At 34.8% G+C, this 22,288-nt stretch overlaps 2 long non-coding RNA genes across 5 annotated transcripts in view; one reads left to right on the forward strand and one right to left on the reverse strand.

Moving 5' to 3' along the window:
- Nucleotides 1-22,288, reverse strand: part of LOC118548026 (uncharacterized) — a 258,620-nt gene that overhangs the window by 110,964 nt on the left and 125,368 nt on the right. The gene's annotated exons all lie outside the window — the stretch shown is intronic.
- LOC118548024 (uncharacterized) overlaps nt 1-22,288 on the forward strand; it is a 109,650-nt gene that overhangs the window by 51,406 nt on the left and 35,956 nt on the right. The window contains exon 3 of one of the 3 annotated variants that reach the window (XR_004923398.2): nt 18,258-18,457. The exons of the other annotated variants lie outside the window; for them this stretch is intronic. This is a non-coding gene — a long non-coding RNA (uncharacterized LOC118548024). The remainder of the gene's footprint in view (nt 1-18,257; nt 18,458-22,288) is intronic. 3 annotated transcript variants of the gene reach the window in all.

A 22,288-nucleotide genomic window follows, 5' to 3' on the forward strand; every position in this document is an offset into this window, starting at 1 on the left:
TCAACATGAGAATAGACTTAAGAAACTCAGTGATTCCACCAAATGTAATCGCATTCATATTGTATCAGTCCTGGAAGAAAAACAGAGAGAAAAGGGGGCAGAAAATTTATCTGAGGAAATTACAGCTGAAAACTTTCCTAATCTGGGGAAGGAAACAGATATCTAGATCCAGGAGGCACAGAGAACTCCCAACAAATTCAACAAAAGCAGGCCCACACCAAGACATACTGTAGTTAAATTTGCAAAATATACTGACAAAGAAAAAAATCCTAAAAGCATCAAGACAAAAGAAGTCCCTAACTTACAAGGGAAGACTCATAAGGCTAGCTGCAGTTCTTTCCACAGAAACTGGGCAAGCTGGAAGGGAGTGGAATGATATATTCAATGTGCTGAATGGGAAAAATCTGCAGCCAAGAATACTTTATCCTGCAAGCCTATCATTCAGAATAGAAGGAAAGATAGTTTCCTGGACAAACAAAAACTAGAGGAGTTCATGAACACAAACCAGTCCTGCATGAAATATTAAAGGGGACTCTGAGTGGAAAGGAGAGACCAGAAGTGATGGTATAAATGCAGGAAACACAAAGGCAGTAAAAATGAATATTTCGGTAAAACATTAGTCAAGGTACTCACAAAAAAGGATATAAAATATAATAATATATACCTAAAACATGGGGAGGAGAGGAGTAAAGAATGGGTTCAAATTTAAACAACCATCAAATGTAATATAGACTGCTATATGCAGAAGAGGTTTATATAAACCTAATGGTAACCATATATACAAAACCACTAATAAACATGCAAAGAATAAAGAGAAAGAAAGCCAAATTTATCACTAAAGAAAATCAGCAAAACACGAAAGAGAAAATATCCAGAAACAACAATGAAACAAGTAATGAAATGGCAATCAATACATATATATCAATAATTACTTTGAATGTAAATGGATTAACCACTCCAATCAAAAGACATAGGGTATCAGAATAGATTAAAAAAACAAGACCCATCTATATGCTGCCTGCAAGAGACTCATTTCAGACCTAGACACATGCAGATTGAAAGTGAAGGGATGGAGAACTATTTATCATGCAAATGGCTGTCAAAAGAAAACCAGAGTAGCAATACTTATATTGGACAAAACTATACTTTAAAACAAAGACTGTAACAAGAGACAAAGAAGGGCACTATATAATAATAAAAGGGACAATCCAACAAGAAGATATAACAATTGTAAATATTTATGTATCCAACGTGGGAGCACCCAAATACATAAAACAATTAATAACAAACTTAAAGGATCTAATCAATAATAATACAATAACAATAGGGGACATTAACACCCCACTTACATCAATGGACAGATCATCTAAACAGAAAAGCAACAAGGAAACAGTGGCTTTGAATGGCACACTGGACCAGATGGATTTAACAGACATATTCAGAGCATTGCATCCTAAAACAGAATACATATTCTTTTCAAGTGCACATGGAACATTCTTCAGAAGAGATCACATATTAGGCCACAAAACAGTTCTCAAGATATATAAGAAGACTGAAGTCAGGGCGCCTGGGTGGCTCAGTCGTTAAGCATCTGCCTTTGGCTCAGGTCATGATCCCAGGGTCCTGGGATCGAGTCCCACATCGGGCTCCCTGCTCAGCAGGAAGCCTGCTTCTCCCTCTCCCACTCCCCCTGCTGGTGTTCTGCTCTCGCTCTCTCTCTGTCAAATAAATAAAGAAAGTCTTTAAAAAAAAAAGAAGAAGACTGAAGTCATACCATGCACCTTTTCTGACCACAACACTATGAAACTAGAGGTCAACCACAGAAAAAATCTGGAAAGAACACAAATACATGAAGGTTAAATGCCATGTTATAAACATTAATGATCCAACCAGGAAATCAAAGAAGAAATAAAAAAAAAATACAGGGAAACAAATGAAAATGAAAACACAATGGTCCAAAACCTTTGGGATGCAGCAAAAGCAGTCCTAAGAGGGAAATATATAGCAATACAGGCCTACCTCAAGAAGCAAGAAAAATCTCAAATAAACAACCTAACCTTATACCTAAAGGAGCTAAAGAAAAACAAAACAAAACAACAAATGAAACCTAAAGCCAGCAAAGGGAAGGAAATAATAAAGATTGCAGCAGAAAGAAATGATATAGAATTAAAAAAAAAAAAACTACAATAGAACAAATCAATGAAACCAGGAGCTGGTTCTTTGAAAAAAATTAATAAAATTGATAAACCTCTGGCCAGACTTACCAAAAAGTAAAGAGAAAGGATCCAAATAAATAAAATCACATATGAGAAAGGAGAAATAAAAAACACCAAAGAAATACAAACAATTATAAAAGAATATTATGAAAAACTATATACCAACAAATTGGACAACCTCGAAGAAATAAATAAATTCCTAGAAGCATATAAATTACTAAAACTGAAACAGGATAAAACAGAAAACTTGAACAGACTGTTAACCAGCAAAGAAATTAATAATTTAAAAACTCCCAACAAACAGAAGTTCAAGATCAAATTGCTTCACAAACTCTACCAAACATTTAAAGAGTTAATACCTATTCTCAAAATATTCAATAAAATGGACAAGGAAGGGAAACTTCTAAATTTGTTCTATAAGGCCAGCATTACCCTCATACCAAATCCAGATAGACACCACAATAAAAAAGAACTGTAGACCAATATATCTCATGATCCTAGATGCAAAAAATTCTCAACAAAATATTAGCAAACCAAATTCAACAATACATTTAAAAAAATCATTCACCATGATCAAATGGGATTTATTCCTGGGTTGCAAGGGTGGTTCAATATTCACAAATCAATCAATGTGATACAACACATTAATAGAAGGATAAGAACCTATGATCATTTTAATAGATGCAGAGAAAGCATTAACAAAGTACAACAATCATTCATGATAAAAACCCTCAACAAAGCAGGTTTAGAGGGAACATACCTCAATATAACAAAGGCCATGTATAAAAAACCCACAGCTAGTATCACCCTAAATGGGGAAAAATAGAAAGTGTTTCCTCTATAGTCAGGAACAAAACAGGGATGTCCACTGTCACCACTTTTATTCAACATAGTACTAGAAGTCCTAGTCACAGCAATCAGATAACAAAAAAGAATAAAAGGCATCCAAATTGGCAAGGAAGAAGTAAAACCTTCACTATTTGCAGATGACATGATCCTATAAATAGAAAACCCAAAAGACACCATTTTTAAAAACTACTAGAACTGGAAAATGAATTCAATAATGTCCAGGATACGAATTCAATGTACAGAAATATGTTGCATTCTATACATCAAGAATGAAACAGCAGAAAGAGAAATTAAGGAATCAGCCCCATATATAATTGCACCAAAAGCCATAAGATACCTAGGAATAAATCTACCCAAAGTGGTGAAAGACCTGTACTCTAAAAATTTTAAAACACTCATGAAAGAAATTAAAGACAACAGAAAGCAATGGAAAGATATTCCATCCTCATGGATTGGAAGAATATTGTTAAAATGTCAATATTACCCAAAACAATCTACACATTTAATGCAATCCCTATCAAAATACCACCAACATTTTTTGCAGAGCTAGAACAAACAATCCTAAAATTTGTATGGAACCACAAAAGACCCCAAAGTCAAAGCGATCTTGAAAAAGAAAAGCAAAGCTGGAGGCATCACAATTCCAGACTTCAAGTTATACTACAAAGCTATAGTAATCAAAACACTATGACACTGGCACAAAAATAGACCCATAGATCAGTAGAACAGAATAGAAAACCCAGAAATAAACCCAACTCAATTGATTTTTGACAAAGTAGGAAACAATATCCAAAGGGCGAGACTATCTCTTCAACAAATGGAATTGGGAAAACTGGACAGCAATAGGCAAAAGAATGAAACCAGACCACTTTCTTACACCATACATAAAAATAAATTCAAAATGGATTAAAGACGTAAATGTGAGACTTGAAACCATAAAAATCTGAGAAGAGAACACAGGCAGTAATTTCTTTGACATAGGCTATAGCAATTTCTATCTAGATAGGTCTCCTGAGGCAAGGGGAAAAAAAGCAAAAATAAACTATTGGACTACATCAAAATAAAAGGCTTCTGCATAGTGAAGGAGACAATCAACAAAACTAAAAAAGAACCTATGGAATGGGAAAGATATTGCAAATGGACATCTGATAAAAGGGTTAGTATCAAAAACATAAAAAGAATTTATAAAACTCAACACCAAAAGAATGACAAATACAATTAAAAAATGGGCAGAAGATATGAAAAGACATTTTTCTAAAGAAGACATCCAGATGGCCAACAGACCCATGAAAAGATGCTCAACATCACTTATTATCAGGGAAATGTAAATCAAAATTACAATGAGATATCCCCACACACATGTCCAAATGGCTAAAATCAACAACACAAGAAAGAGCAAGTGTTGGTGAGCATGTGGAGAAAGAGGAATCATCTTGCACTGTTGGTGGGAATACAAACTGGCACAGCCACTGTGGAATACAGTATGGAGGTTCCTCAAAAAGTTAAAAATAGAACTACCCTATGATCCAACAATTGGACTACTAGGTATTTACCTAAAGGATACAAAAACACAAATTCAAAGGGATACATGTGTACAGCAGTATTATCTACAATAGCCAAATTATGGAAACAGCCCAAGTGTCCATCAACTGATGAATGGATATAGTTGTGGTATATATATATATATAAACCAAATGAGCAAAGGGAAAAGAGAGAGAGAGGCAAACCAAGAAACACTCTTAACTAAAGAGAACAAACTGATGGTTACCAGAAGGGAGGTGGGTGGGGGTATGAGTTAAATAGGTGATGGGGATTAAGGACTGCCCTTGTGCTGACTACCAGAGAATGTATGGAAGTGTTGAATCACTGTATTGTACACCTGAAACCAATATTACATTGTACTTTAACTATCTGGAATTTAAATAAAAACTAAAAAAAGAATTCCAAATATATTTGAATCCTTAGCAATAAAAGACTTTGAACACCAGGCCAATATACATAATTTATTATTTTATTCATTAATTACATATTACTGCATGAAAATGTTACATATATTACAAAAACACAAAAATGTAAGGTAACCTGACAATGAAATATTTCTTAATATGTTGTCATTAACATATATATTAGTATATATATCTTTATGAAGTATAATTAATATACAGTGTTGTACAAATTACAGATGTACAATATAAATGATTCAACAATTCTATACATTTCTCAGTACTCATCACAATAAATGTACATTTAATCTTCTTCACCTATTTCACCCATCCTTCCAACCACATTCCCTCTGGCAACCACCAGTTTGTTCTCTGTATTTGAGTCTGTTTTTCTGTTGGTCTTTTGTTTTGTTTTGTTTTGTTTCTTAAATTCCACATATAAGTGAAATCATATGGTATTTGTCTTTCTCTGACTTATTTTGCTTAGCATTATACTCTTTAGCTCCATCCATGTTCTTGCAAGTGGCAAGATTTCATTCTTTCTTTATAGCTGAGAGTCCACTGTATATATATATATATACACCACATCTTCTTCTTCCATTCATCTATAGATGGACACTTGGGCTGCTTCCATATCTTGGCTATTGTAAATAATGCTGCAGTAAACATAGTGGTAAATACATCTTTTCGAATTAGTGTTTTTGTTATTTTTTGGGTAAATACCAATAGCACAATTACTGGATCATATGGTAATTCTTTATTAAATTATCTGAAGAACATTCACACTGTTTTCCACAGTAGCTGCACCAATTTGCATTCCCACCAACAATGCACAAGGGTTTTTTTTTTTTTTTAATTTCCAATGACATGTTTTATTAATTACATTCCGTGACCAGAATCAATGGGAAATGGAACAGTCTTCTTTACCTCAGAATACCTTACATACCCATGGTCAGTTTTATAATTTATACCCAACCTAAGCCCCTTCTTTCTTGTCCTCTTTTGATATCAACAGGTTTCTTCACCCAGCCTGGGCCTCTGGCTCTGTCTTCTGCGTGCAACTCAGGGGTGCACTTCTGGGTCCTTCTCCTCCCTATCATTTTGACATGGGCGGGTTGAACATCTCAGGCTACCTTATCAGGATCTACTCAGTCCTTCCTTGTGGATAATTCTTTTTTTCATTGTTAATGTTAATCACCATATATTACATCATTAGTTTTTGATGGTGTGTTCCATGATTCATTGTTTGTGCATAACACCCAGTGCTCCATGCAGAACATGCCCTCTTTAATACCCATCACCTGGCTAACCCATCCTCCCACCCCCCTCCCCTCTAGAACCCTCAGTTTGTTTTTCAGGGTCCATCATCTCTCATGGTTCGTCTCCCCCTCCGATTTCTCTCCCTTCATCCTTCCCCTCCTGCTATCTTTTTTTTTTCTTAACATACATTGCATTATTTGTTTCAAAGGTACAGATCTGTGATTCAACAGTCTTGCACAATTCACAGCGCTCACCATAGCACATACCCTCCCCAATGTCTATCACCCAGCCACCCCATCCCTCCCACCCCACCCCCCACTCCAGCAACCCTCAGTTTGTTTCCTGAAATTAAGAATTCCTCATATCAGCGAGGTCATATGATACATGTCTTTCTCTGATTGACTTATTTCACTCAGCATAACACCCTCCAGTTCCTTCCACATCATTGCAAATGGCAAGATCTCATTCCTTTTGATGGCTGCATAATATTCCATTGTATATGTATACCACATCTTCTTTATCCATTCATCTGTCGATGGACATCTTGGCTCTTTCCACAGTTTGGCTATTGTGGAAAACAGTATGGAGGTTCCTCAAAAAGTTGAAAATAGAGCTACCATACGATCCAGCAATTGCACAAGGGTTTCTTTTTATCCACATCTTCGTCAACACTTGTTGCTTTTTGTGTTTTTGATTTTAGCCACTCTGATAGGCATAATGTGATACCTTGTGGTGGTTTTAATTTACATTCCCCTGGTGATGAGTGATGTTGAGCATCTTTTCATGTGTCTTTTGGCCATCTGTATATTTTCTTTGGAAAAATGTCTATTCATGCCCTATACCTATTTTTTAATTTAATTATTTTTGTTTTTTTGGTGTTGAGTTGTATAAATTCTTTGAATAGTAACCCCTTGTCAGATTCATCATTTGCAACTATCTTCTCCCATTCATTTGGTTGTCTTTTTATGTTGTTCACAGTCTCCTTCACTGTGCTAAAGCTTATTTTTTTATATATTTTATTTATTTTTTAAGATTTTGTTTATTTATTTGACAGAGAGACACACAGCGAGAGAGGGAACACAAGCAGGGGGAGTGGGAGACAGAGAAGCAGGCTTCCCACTGAGCAGGGAGCCCGATGCGGGACCCGATCCCAGGACCCTGGGATCATGACCTGAGCCAAAGGCAGACACTTAACGACTGAGCCACCCAGGCACCCCCTAAAGCTTTTTATTTTGATGTAGTTTGTTTTTGCTTTTGTTCCCCTTGCCTAAGGGGACATATCCAGAAAAATGTCTATGGCCGATGTCAAAGAAATTACTGCCTGTTTTCTTTTAGGAATTTTATGGTTCAGGTTTCACACTGGGTATTTAATCCATTTTCAGTATTTTTGTGTATGGTAAAAGAAAGTTTCACTTTTTTGCATGTAGCTGTCCAGTTTTTCCAAAACCATTTGTTGAAGAGACTGTTTTCTCCCCATTGTATATTCTTGCCTCCTTTGCTGTAGATTAATTGATCATATAAGTTTGGATTTATTTCTGGACTTTCTTTTTTGTTCTATTGATCTATGTGTCTACTTTGGTGCAAATACCATACTGTTTTGTTTACTACAGCTTTGTAGTATATCTTGAAATCTGGAATTGTAATACATCTGCTTTGTTCTTTCTCAAGATTGTTTTAGCTATATGGGGTCTTTTGCAGTTCTATACAAATTTTAGTATTATTTGTTGAAGTTCTATGAAAAATGTTGTTGGTTTAATGAGGATTGTATTAAATTTGTAGATTGCTTTGGGTAGTTTGGACACTTTAATAATATTGGGTCTTCCAACCCATGAGCATGGGATATCTTTCCATTTGTTTGTGTCATCTTGAATTTCTTTCAGATGTTTTATATTTCTTGAAGTAAAGTTCCTTCACCTCCTTGGTTAGTTTGTTCTTAGGTATTTTATTAATTTTGGTGCAATTGTACATGGGTTTATTTTCTTAATTTCTCTGTTACTTCATTATTAGTGTATGAAAATGCAACAGATTTCTGTATATTAATTTTATATCCTGTCAGTTTACTGGATTCATTTATAATAGTATATATTAATATGATATATTATATATTCATTTAATTATAAGTTAATATTATATAACATATTAATATAATAATTACAATATATTAATATATTATCTATTGTTAATATATTATCTTATTTTTATTTGCTAATTAACAGCATAAAATCTTTTTTTAAATAAATATTGCATGAGTTCTAATTGTATAGTTTCTTATAAGCTGTTTAATTATATATGCTCCAAGTTTTTCTAAAACATTGTTTAATATTTGTGGATAAATAACTTTCAATGTCAGGTTATAAATTTAGTTTATTTCTATGTTTGGTGGTTAGTGGTGGTAATAGATGAAAATGATATATGTATCATTGCACATTATGTACAACATAATATATATGCAGAAGATGAGATTCAGTGTTTATAATAGTGGGTATAAATCCATATTTCAAAAAGTCTTGATAAAATATCAGCTTGTGTTTGCTCACTTTCCATCACCATTATTGTTTCAGCATACATTATAGCTGAAAGAACTTGTACAGGAAATGAAAGCACTGTCCTTCCACCATTTTCTTGGTTGTTTGTATTTGTATTATTTGTGTTCTCTTCTTTACAAGAGTTATTTTAAGCCATTTATGAATTCTATGGGGGCTAGGTTAGTGCCAACTATGTAAAATTATTTGGTTAGACACATTGGACATCATATTGAAATCACATGGGGGCAAACAAGTGCACTGTGAATCTTCCCCTCTTCTCCTTCCCTCTCATCTGTCCCCACCCATCCCCTTGCCCTTCTTTACCTGACGTAGACCTTGCTGGGATAGGTAACAATGAACAGAAGAATCCAAAACGAAATCTCTAAAGTCTACTTAAGATTTAGGACATCAAGGAGCAAATATATGCAATTACACTTTCATTAAGTAGTTACTGCCTCATATCTGCATTAGACAATACATCTAAAACAAGTTCCAGGGATGCCTGGGTGGCTCAGTTAGTTCAGTGCCTGCCTTCAGCTCAGGTCCTAGGATCAAGCCCTGCATCAGGCTCCTTGCTCAGTGGGGAGCCTGCTTCCCCCTCTGCCTGCATCTCCCCCTGCTTGTGCACTTTCTCACACTATCTCTCTGACAAATAAACAAAATCTTAAAACAAATAAATAAAACAAGTTCCATTTTCTTAGAAATTTCTCCTAAATTTCTTCAGAATGTGTTGATTTCACAAAGCTGCTAACATCATTTTCTCAAAATTTTCTGAGAGAGCCCTGTCAACAATTGTCCAGGATAAATCATGGTCATTTCCTTCTGTCTCATTGTAATTTAAATGACCTCATACTATTTCAGGAGTGGAAATAAGCTTAGACTTTAGCTCTTTGAAATAACCATTAGGATTGGGCTAGAATAATCACCTACCTTCTGATGATTTCACATGTGCCATCAATTTTCGAGGATTGATTTGTTTATATGAATTTTTTGTAAATGCATCAGTCATTATCAGCATATTGTCAACAAAAGAAACCCCACTAAATTCAAAACTTTAATACTTTAAATAAAAGTTAGATTAATATTGGGGCATCTGGGTGGCTCGGTCAGTTAAGCATCCAACTCTTGATTTGGGCTCAGGTCATGATTTCAGGGTTGTGAGTTCGAACTCCACATTGGGCTCTGCACTCAGCAGGGAGTCTGCTTGAGATTCTCTCACTCCCTCTCCCTCTGCCCCTCCCCCCTCTCTCCCCCTCTTAAAAAAAAAGTTTGATTAATATCAATCATATTATCAAGGTTATTACCTAGCTTTTCATATTTAATTCCATAAATTAGGAATATCTTCATGCTTTAAAATTATGAAGTATTAAAACAATAAGGACTCTCCATTTTTCTTCCACTTCTCTTTTAATGAGTGTATTATTAAAAGAACAAAAATAATTGCCTAGTGTTGATAAGAAGAATTAAATAATTTACTAAAGGTGGCATTAAGTAAAAATCCCCTGAATGTGAAGTAAAATTAAATTGGAGAAAAGTGGGTAATAAAATGGCCTCAAGCATGGATCATATTACACATAAGATTATTATCAAATGTCAGCTGTGCTTTTCTTTGAAGTAGCAAGTTTATCTCTTTTTAAAAATTGAATGCCATTGGTTAATTTGATATAAAAAAAATTGTGATTTCCAGATAGCAAAACAGTACTCATTAAAAATGTTTAAATAATTAAAGTATCCTTTTTCTATTCCAACATGATGTTTTTGAACTAGTGTTCTCAGATCAGCTCTTGGCTTGAATTAGAGGACATGTCTCCTGCCCTGCTTCCTCATGATCAAAAATTTTTGAAACAACAAATTCTTATTAAGGGGCAGAATGCATTTTACAAGGGTTTGACATCAGGACCTTTGCCAAATCAGCAAAGAAATTACAGTATGGACAGAATAATAAAGTCACTGAATTTTATACATAGTGGATGTCATAAGATGTATATTTTGCTGAAAGAAAAACAATTAAATGTGAAGGAAATTCAGCCCACAATTTTACTCAGTAAGTATTTATGCCATTATGAATGTAAAATTGAAGGCATAACTCAGCTCTTCTCTTGTTCTATGTTAATTCTAATGTTGTTCTCATGATTTAGTGTACATATTTTCATACAAAATGATCCTTAGTGAAGATCAAATTCTTTATTGAGTGTTCACATAAAGAAACAGCAATATATCCTAAGGTTGGAAATACTGAGAAATTTTATGTTGAGCCCCAAGGTAGCATCTTTATAAGGAATTTTCAAGGGCAGTTTTGATTATAGTGATCCTCAATTACCCTGAAGATCTAATACCCAAATCCTCCACAGCTGAACTACCACTATAGTTGACATAATTCAAATATGAATTTCATTGTCCCCTCCACATCAGTCTTATTGCAGTGAACTTTAGCACTGTCACATGTTTCTGGAGCTTTCACTATTTTATGCCCCATTTTAGATTAGTTCACATGGGAAATCATGGCTGTTTGGTGGCCCTAGTATTTCTTAGTCAGAATTTTTCCATTCCATCTATACCCTTTTGATTGTTGTTGGAAATTTTATGGCTTCAGGATTTCCTGTACTTGCTCAAGAAGCTAATATCAAGAAGCTCATTTTTGCAGTGCTCAATGTATCTCTGCATAAAATATATGAGCTAAGTCCCAAATTCCACATGACTTTTGTATCACTGGAAATTATTTGAACTTACATCCAACCAATAACTATTACATCCTTAAATCCCAACAGATATTTCAAAATCCTTCTTACCACAATTTCTAGTCAAAATCACATGAAAGTACCTATTCCCAAAAGTAAATCTCTCCTCCCTCAACTGAGATTCCTAGTTGTCATCTCCTGCTGCAGCAACTAGCAACAACTGTTTATTAAAAATGTGTATAACAGAATACATTTTACTTTGTTTCTTTTTAGAAGACTTCTTATTGATTGGTCCAAAGGGTGCAAGGATGAATGATACTTATAACCTCCTCTTCAGAAGTTACAATAAAAAAGAGCAAAGTAGATTATAAAAGTTAATTTAAAAAATTTAAGTGCTATTATGTAGTATGGGAAACATACCCTGGGAGTTTAGAAAAGAAAGGAACCTACAGTGTCAAAAGTAACTTGTTGTAACATAGCAGAGTTATAGTGAGCAGGAATCTTGAAGTAAGGGGATAAATTTTGCCAAACAGAGGAGTGAATAGTATCTATGCAGAGGAGATGGGCAAAGCATAGAGATGTGAACAAGCATGCATTATCAGGAGATGAGCACAAAGCCAAAGCGGGGTGGGACTGACACCTGAGTATGAGAAGAAAGAATGGCAGGAATCAAGGCTAACTACATAGATCATAAGACATTGATCATTCTAAGACTATAGAGTCCTTACCCAAAAGGCAATACCTGGGAGGGTTTTAAGCAGAGAAAAAAATGTGATGATGTGAATATTCTGCGCAGAATGGATCCAGTAGGAGAAACAAAATGACCTGTTTCTACAATCCAAGTAAGAAATATTAACAGCTTTAACTCAAGTAATTAGTCAAGAGATTATGGAGTAGGATCAACAGAACTTTGGGACCAATTTTATTTATGGAACAAGGGAAAGAAATGAATTTAGGAAGACTCAAAGGTTTCTAGTGAGGTAGATTCTACTGTAAGGAATACTTTTACTACCTGATAAAGGAAGACAAGTTTGGACACGGAGGAAATGAAAGAGGTAAGATGAAGGGGTAGATTTCAAAAAACTTCAACTTTAAGATAGCCACGTGAAGATGCATCAAGTACACAGTTGGCATGATCTCATAGGGCTATTTTTAATATTATACAATATTATATTAGAAAATATTGAGCTGGAATTTAAATACTTATGCTTTCTATTGAAAATACTCTCAATAAATCAACATGTCTAAGTTACTCATAACAAACTGTTGCTATACTATTTCAACCAGAAAAATATCTGAAAAGTTTATACTGAAATACAGTTGCTCTTTTTTTAAAATGACATTATATTTTCCAACGTCCTATTCCATAGATCAGTGGTAACTTTCTGAGTGCTCAGGGCAGTTAGTAAGCAATCAGGAGACTAGCTGTTTTGAGTCAAGTAAAAGTCCCAGAAACTTCTTTCAGTTTTCCCTAAATGTACGATTAATAGAGTAACACTAAGCAACTATACAAAATCACTAACATTTTCAATATGGGTCTAGCTATATACATTGTATGTCCTTGATAAGTTTATGTCAATTTTCTAAAGATTGATATGACAGGAAAGCCATAATATAAAGGATATATGAGTCAAGATGAGCTAAATTACACTGTGGTAAAAAAATATTATTAAATCTCAGCTGTTTATCACAGCTAGTTTTTTGTCATTCTACCAAAGTTCATTGTGGTAAATAGGGATTGTTCTCCCTCTGAGGACACAGAGATCCAGGCCAACTCCCATGGTAATCTGAAATTTGCCATCCTAACATGTGGCCTCCTATGTTTCCTCGGCAGGGAAAAGAAAGATCAAGGAGAAACATAGTCTCTAACAGATACAGAAGTAACTCATCACTTTCACTTATCTTCCTTTTTGCCAGAACACAATCACATGGTCACATCCAACTGCAACAGATGCTGGAAAATATAGAACAGCACATGGTATTTAATGAGAGTTATTTGTCTCTGTCAACAGAGACAATTATAGAGAGGTGAATCCAGTGTAGAGTATTTCAATAATCTCTTAATTGCCTCTTATGGAAGCTAGATGATACTAGAAATCTAGGCTCTTTAGTTACCAGAGATTCAGTTTCTTCCTGTAGAGACACTTTTTGAAGAGTATCAGGTGATAAGGTTCTTAAAGAGAAAGAGTAGAGAATCCAACTTGTTCACATGTTATCACTTCTAATGATAGATAATTTTTTAATGGTAGATCTGTGGGATTTTTAGAAGTGGAAGGATTTTTTTTATAATCTTATTTAAGTACTGAGAAAATTTAAATCCAGAAAAAGAGTGAAGAACTAATCCTGTGTCACAAAGTAATTTAGTGGTAAAGATTTCTAATCCAGTGATCTTTTTCACCACACAGTATCCCTTTAGAAGAGTCATTCATTCTCTAACTATAAATACATAAGATTCTAGCACTAGTTGGAATTATTTCCAAGACTATCTGTAATCACCATACATAAAAATTTGCCTTTTTCTATCATTATTGCTATAGTTGATATTCATGGTCATTTTCTAAAACAGCTATCAAGAAGAGTCAAAGAATGACCCAATTACTCTTACATGCAGGTGATCAAATTTGACAGCTCAGTAAATATCATTCATGTATTAGATGTGCACATCTGGTCTCTAAATGCTTCCTCTTACATAATATATTTACCAATTTATTTATGCATTTACTTATTTATGCAGTAATTATCTGTGTGTATATGTGTGTGTCTTCAATGTCTTAATTGAAGACCAGTCAGCAGCTGGTCACCAAGAATTTTGCCTTATGATGATGAGTCAAAGAGCCAATAGTAACTCTGCTTCTGTAATTGATCTTTTATCAAATTCCCCGATCTGTCTTGAGTTGGATTCCTCCACAGAAGGAAAGATGAGTGGACCTGGAGTCCATGAGCCTGACCCAATGGCCTCAGCTCTGAAATCTCCAGCTCCCATTTTCAATTCTTAGTCTTGATATTCTTCCACACATTTAAACACCACTTCCTTTTTACTTGAGTTAACTAGAATAAATGTACATACATTACAAATCAGAGATTATTGACACAAATAGAAATAAAAACAGAACACTTTGGCTTCTATTGATCTCCTAAAAAGAAAAAATAAACATTGAATATCATGAGAGCCCTGTCTCTCAATCTCTCTGTCTCATCCCCCCTTTCTTTCTCTCTCTTTCCTTCCCTCTTACCCTCCTTTTGTCTCTGTCCCCTCTCTTTGTCTTTCTGTCATTTGTTCATCATTTTGCTTTGGTCATAGTTTATTACTGACATCAAGTGTGCTAATGAAAGTATCTGGAACTGAATTAGTATAAGTCCAGGACAAAGCAAAACAATTCACGATTGCCATTAACTCATTGTGAAATATCACTTGGCTTAGAAAATTTTACTTCTAGAATTTATCCTCAGAATGTAACATGGGGCAAGCTCAATGACTTAGATACAATGACGTACTTCTCAACATTATTTATAACATGAAAAAAATGTCTATTGATGTAATAGAATGCTATGCAGCCATCTAAAATAATTTCATTAAAACTATCTTGTGGCTTAGAAAAATGTTCCTGATTTACTTTATAGTTAGCAAAAACATATTATAAGCAATATATGCAATTTGGCATTTTTCAATATGTATAATCACAGACATAGAAGACTGAAAAGAGAAATATCAAAATGTCAATAGTGTGGGGGCTCCTGGGTGGCTCAGTTGGTTAAGCAATTGACTCTTGGTTTTAGCTCAGGTCGTGATCTCATAGGTCTTGGGACCGAGCCCCGTGTTAGGCTCCTCGCCCAGCAGGGAGACTGCTTGAAAGATTCTCTCCCTCTGCCCCTCCACTTGCTCATGCTGTCTCTCTCTCTCTAAAAATAAAACAAGTAAATCTTTTTAAAAATGTTAATAGTGCGAGTCTGTGGAGGAAAAATTACCTTTGCTTTTAATTTTGTTCTTTATACACTTCTATTATGAATCTGCAGCGTGTTTGCAATTGGGAAAAAACCTAACTCATAAGCATAAAAATGGACCTTTACAAAAAATATACTATAGATTTAGTGTTGAGACAATGTTTATAGAACTATGACATAAAATATGCATTATAATGTAAAAAATATAGCAACTAAGATAAAAATTATTAAACTCTTCTAGAAAACTGAGACTTTTTAAAAAAGATTTCTTAGGAGAAATGCTATTGGCATTTGGGGGTGGGATGATTCTTCAAGGGGCTGGACTATCCTAGGAATTTCAGGACAGGCAGCAATTCTGCCTTCCATTCACAAAATGCCAGCAGCCTATTCCAGTAACTAAGATAGATAAAATGCCCTCATTATCTCTAAATGTTCAAGAGTTGAGAACCATGGCTAGAAGATAACTGTAGCAATGAAGGAAAATCAACTGGCCATATTTTTGAATGGGTTTGCCTGTGAGCTGCCTACATAACATGATAGAAGGTGCCAAAGATCAAAAATAACTCCCAACTGATCTTTCTTATGTTCAGTGTCCTTGGGTTAAAGCACCATTCCAAGAAAATTTCTGCATGCCTACTACCCTAAATCTCAGTTAGTTCTGGGCCTTAAGTTTTAGGTGAATCACTTCCCAAAACTCCTACTGTGACCTTGGATGTCACTTTGCTTCATTCTCCTGGCATCACTTCACTTTTCTGAATCTTTTTGAAATTAGGCTAATAAAAATTCCAGCTCTAAAATTCCAATATTTATTGATTTATAGGCTCATTCACGAATATATTCATAATTTTTTACTAGGAGCTACACATACAGAGACAAAATAAGCAACAACCTGTGCCCTCATCAAGGTCACATCCAGTAAAATGTTATGCATTTGGTTATCTGAGAGGGTTAATAAAGCAAGTTCTTAACCGCCTTTTGGTGTTTAATATCAGAATGACCGCTTAAAGAAAGATCTATGAGCAGAGATCATAATTTTAAGAAAACAAGACTCAGAGATAGGGGAGGAAAACAAAGATCTAGGAGATAGGTAAACCCACAATACATTCAAATCAATTGGTTTAGCATAAACTGAACTTAAAAAACCAGAGTCTCAAACAACAATCCATTTTCTATAGTTATGTTGCTCCAGATGTCTTTCGATCAGTGCCCTTACCATAGGCATCCTTAGTATTTCTACTATTACTCTTATCAACGCTATTATTTTTTAAATATATGTTGCTTCCTCACTAAACTGTGAGTGCTATGAGGGAAGGCACAGGTCTGTACTGAAGATGATTATATATTCAGTATCCCAACAGCTCTTAGCTGCACTGTTTTATTGTGGCCACTTTTTATGTATAATCTGTTTGTGACTTCCTCTTATGCCTTGCTTTCCACTTCATTTTAGTATTCTCTGTACAGGCACTGATACTGAAGAATTACTCAGACAGGAAAGCAAGTTTTACATGTAAAAGCAGCAGCAGTGTATGGGTCAAATATCCTCTTTCATGTTGGTTCTGCTCATGTCACAGTCTTGTTCTGTGCCGTTCCATGCTTAGGACTATTGCTGCTTCTACCCTGCCTTCTGGATGAGTGGGGATGTGACTGGAAACTTGAGAGTAGTACAGTCTTGCTGAATCCTTTTTACCCTCCCCTCCCCAAAAGCAGCTCACTGTTTCGTGCTAATACATTTGTTTTTATCTGTCTTAATTATTCTTGAAATGTGATCATGGAAAACCTGTTTTTTAACTTCAGACAGACTACTTTGTCATATCAAAATAATTTTTTTCATTATAAGATCAGAAGTACATTTTTTTTTTTACTTACTAAGGATTTTTGTTATTTATTTAACTTTACTAAGTAAAATAAATTTCACTTACTAAATAAGTAAATTTTATTTATTAAGGGTTTTTATTTATGAAGCGTTTTTAAAAATAAGAAAATCTTGATATAATGACGTATAAGTTCTATTACCTCCATCACTAAATCTCATTTTTCTCACATTAAAATGTGTTTTTTTATCGGCCCTTTAAAAATTTTGGTTCTTATAAGCATGTTTTTTGTTATATCAATCAGTGATTTTTACGAAAGGTATATATTTTTCAGATAATATATTCTCAAATAAAACTACCCATATAGCCACTGGAATTTAGAGTAAATGGAAAAATAACTTGATATTATTTGAATTATCAATTATCTAAAATTTGAATCTAGAATATAATTCTGGATAACTTTAAGACATCAGAATAACTCAGAAAGTCAAAAAAATTAAAAAGCACATCTGAGTGAACTGCTCACATTTTCTTGACTTTTCCGTCTTCATGAGAATGATAGAAATGTATCACAAAGAGATATCGAATAGCAAATATCTGTATTTCCATTATTGTCCCGTTAATTGTGTATTTATGTAATTTGTTAGTCTTTTATAAAGACACTATGTCAAAAAGTGTGCCACATAATTAATACATGAGATATTAAACAAAAGCGGGAAAAAAATTCCATTGAAATCTTACACTCATTCGTAGCAAACCAAAGACAAGGACTTTCAACCATCTCTTTCCCAATAATCTGCAGCCTTGGTTTTAGAAATGCAGCTGAATGAAATGGAGTTTTGATGTTCATGCTGCATTCCTCAGTGTAATGTGGGCAGAGAGCACCCTCTACTTTCTTCTGATTAAATAGCATTCCTAGTCTGGAAGAAAGGAGATGCTGGTTCTATACGGATATTTTGCTCAGAAAATCAGAAGGGATTTGTCTATAAGGTTCATTAACTCTTGGCCTCTATTGGCAATAACCCATATTCAGGAGGCCACCATTGTGACACCCTCAAAGGAATTCCCTGAAGGAGGCAAAGTCTAGAAGGAGAATACCTGCTCTGAAGTTTCCCACCTTCCCTGAACTGAATCTGCACAGCCACCCCAGGAGGGAAGAATGCAGCTTTGAAAAATAACACCTTTGTTATTCCAAGTGTTAGAGATGAAGCTGAGTTTTCAGATGGCCTCAAGGTTTGTGCACCCTTCACCAAACACAGATGGAAACTAGACTCTTTGAACTGCTTTGAAAATCTGTTACTAAGTATTGCTGTGGGTCTGTGAAGCAGCCATTGCTAACTTCTGACTGCCTGCAATCTTTATGGCTATGTGATGACAAGGAATAAAATAGCTTCATCTTAGAAGTATATGGCTAATGTGCCAAGGAGGGAAAACCCATCATCTAAGCAAAATTTAATCTTAACGATGGTCATTCTAAATGGTGGTCTTTTTAAAAGACTGACCTAAATATCAGCATTATAAACAAGTCATAGAACCTGGAGATAATATTAATTCATTCACATTATGCTACTGATAATTTTGACTTTTTATGGTCTCAATACTTTTCTCTGAAGACACTAAAATTTAGGTATGAATTTATGGGTGAATATCACCTCTTTATATACCAATGATTGGCATTACAGTTCCTTACAGCTTTGCAGTTACATTAGAATATATTGACTCTTGAATCTAGAATCAGAAATATTTGCTATAGTAAGTCAGTGTCACACTCTGTGTTACATAGTAATTTCATTAAAAATCTTAGATTTTAAAAAAAAATTATTTTATTTTATTATGTTATGTTAGTCCCCATACAGTACATCATTCGTTTTGATGTGGTGCTCCATGATTTAACACTACCGCTTTCACTTACCTATATTAGGAACAACCATTCAACGAAAACCACTATAAATAGATAATCTTACTTAAGTTAGATTTGAGTCAACAGAGTTCACAATGTACATTCTGAGCTTGTTACATATGCAGCATATAACCAGTTAGGTTGTTCTTATTGTTTCTCCTTCCAAGAAAATTGAATAGTTGTACAGGCATAAAGATCATTCCTACAAATTGGCAGAAAGCTGTGAGAATTTTGGTTATACTGATCTTAATAGGGAAATCAAGGTTTGGCCAATGCAACTGACAACATAAAACTCTATGTTCTCAATGTAGTTTATCATGATTTTACAAATACTTAAAATTGCACATGTGTATACACTGTGTACTTGTGTCTGGGGAAAAAAACACAAAAACCTACCTCTTAGGTTAATATTATATTAAGCAAGTTTTAATGCTAAGGTTCCTATGGAAACATTAATTTAGCTGTGTTGTTTATATGCAACTTTTTTATGGTAGAAGTTTAGCAATATCAACAGAGGTACATTATGATATATATTTAATAAGAACATATACTTTAGCCACAGCAGGCCTCCTCCTTGGAGCATGGCAAGGATAGCTGTGTGACCCTCTACCCCATCTCAGCAGGTATACACCAGCAGGACTAAGCAGACTCAGTAATCTCTTCCCTGGACCTATTGAACTTTTTTTTTTTTTCCAAAAAAAATTGATGTATACATAAAGAGAACAGGAATCTGAGCTTCCTTGCAACTTCCACCCCCCAGGGTACATGGAGTGACTGTAAAATTCCTGCATGCACAATATTCTTTATTCCATCCTTCCTGCCACAAGTATTAATCATAGTAAAAGGAAGAACCTCACATCATGGGAATTTACAATCTCTACATCTTCCTTGAGTTTAAAATACTTGTATAATTCAAAAGTGGCACTAAAATTTAAATGATGTTTCAAGAAGGGGCTAAACTATTACCAGTGTCTGATAATAACTACCTGATGTAAGAAAAAGAAAGAGATCCTGGAACTAAAGAGAAGAAACAGGAGAAAGAAAGAATGCTTTGTCACCTGGTTTCCCCCTTTTATTATTTCACTGACAAAGAAGTCAGGAAGATGTGTAAAACCTCATTCACATTCTTGAGGAAAAAGAAAACTACTTGAATGGAAAAAAATTATATGACTGTTCTGCTGATGTTCACATATCATTCTTAAAAATACTCTCAGGAAAAGTAAGAGCAAGAATGAGGACACATAGTTGATGGGTCTTCAAATAAGTAGATTCACACAATACCTTGAGACATCTATAAACTCAGTCTATGTCCATTATTTTAGAACTGCAAATTATAGTAGGGATGAGAAATAAAATGATTAAGGCAGAGTTCTTGCCAAAGCCACCATGTGTAATCATGCCAATTGTGAATCTCAAGGACAAAAGTGGGGCTGTAATATGGCCATGCTATGCTCACCAAGTCATGAGCTCACAATGCAGTACCTGCTCAGAGGAGATGGGACAGAGAATACATTTCTTTTAAACTCACAGAAATAAAGGAGACACTTTTTTAAAACTTATACACTGTCACACTGCAAATGCTGACCTACATGTAGCTCAAAGAATATTGGTATGTCAGACATAAAAACCTTTATTGAACACTTACTTTTCCCTGTAAAAGGCAAGCTATCTGCCATGCACTTTATATATTATAGGCCACATTATATACATATATAGACTTATATATTTGTATTTATATTTAAATATACATATTTAGGCTTCAAAATAATGAAAAGTCTTTAACAGGGCCAACATGGTGTGGTCTCCAAGCTTGTTCTCTCCCCTCATCTGCTCCCATTCTCTTGTATGCCTCTTTTGCTTCTCACTGTTCGTACAGATCTTTGCACTTGGTAAACCCTCTGCCTGGAACACTTCTTCCACACAGCTGTCCTGTCGTTTATTTCCTCACTTCATGCAGATGTTCTCCTCACTTCATGCAGATGTTCAACCATCCTCTTACCAGGAAAGCCTTACTGACAAGTCTCCCTAAGAGGGAGCTACCTCTCTGATAACCCCCAAACACTCTGGACTCACAGTCCCCTTATTCTGCCTAATTTTTCTTCATTTAATTTACCATTCTCTATTTGACATATTTATCAGAGGTCTATTTATAGTCTATCTCCCAAAACTGCAACCTAAGTTTCAAGAAAGCAGGAATTTTACCTGTTTTCTTTTCTGCAACATCCCCAGCTCTGACAACTCTGGGTTGTCACTTGTGATCTAATCTACCATTGGCTCCCTATGTAGACTTGTCCTTGAGTTTACCCCTCCCATCAAATATACCAAATATCCCTCCCCCAACAAAAAATGGGCAACCTTTACTGAAAAGAACACAGTCCCACATTGCATAGATATTAGGATATTTTAGGGGGTGCCTGGCTGGCTCAGTCATTGGGCATCTGCCTTCGGCTCAGGTCATGATCCTGGAGTCCTGGGATCAAGTCCGTCAGGCTCCCTGCTCAGCGGGAAGCCTGTTTCTCCCTCTCCCACTCCCCTTGCTTGTGTTCCCTCTCTCGCTGTCTCTGTCAAATAAATAAATAAAATCTTTAAAAAAAAAGATATTTTATTGTAACGTATTCTCTTCTGAAGAAATCTGATTTGAATATATGATGGAAAATGTTAAAAATTTTCTTAGGAAGCAATTTATGGTGATATAGGAATTTATTGTTGCCCCAAACAAAATCAAAGTTCTTATAGCCCCTTTATCAGTTAGGGATTATGTTAGGCTACATGTAACAGCCACATTATGGAATAGGTTTTTAATCCATTAGAAAATGTTAAAAAAAAAAAAACTTATAGTAGTATTTGACTTAAACACTCCATCCAAATATCACTTTGATAAAAATAAAATATATTACAGTAATTCATTTTAAAAAAAGAAAATTTTTCTGCAGCAAGAATTGTTAAAGTTGACAGTCTAGAAAAAATACAGCCCCTCCACAAAACCTTTATTACTTTATTTTCTTTACTATTGATCTCCTCACTCTTCAGGGTAGGTCTTTCACCCTCAGGGTCATAGTAGTGCCTTCTCTACCATCCCCTATCATTGAGGCCATGTTGCAGGCAGGATGGGTAAGTAGGATAAAGGTCAAACATATATTCCAGTTAAGTCTAACCCCTCTAAA

The sequence above is a fragment of the Halichoerus grypus genome, chromosome 1 (genome assembly GCF_964656455.1).
Source record: "Halichoerus grypus chromosome 1, mHalGry1.hap1.1, whole genome shotgun sequence".
In the NCBI taxonomy this organism is placed as follows: domain Eukaryota; kingdom Metazoa; phylum Chordata; class Mammalia; order Carnivora; family Phocidae; genus Halichoerus; species Halichoerus grypus.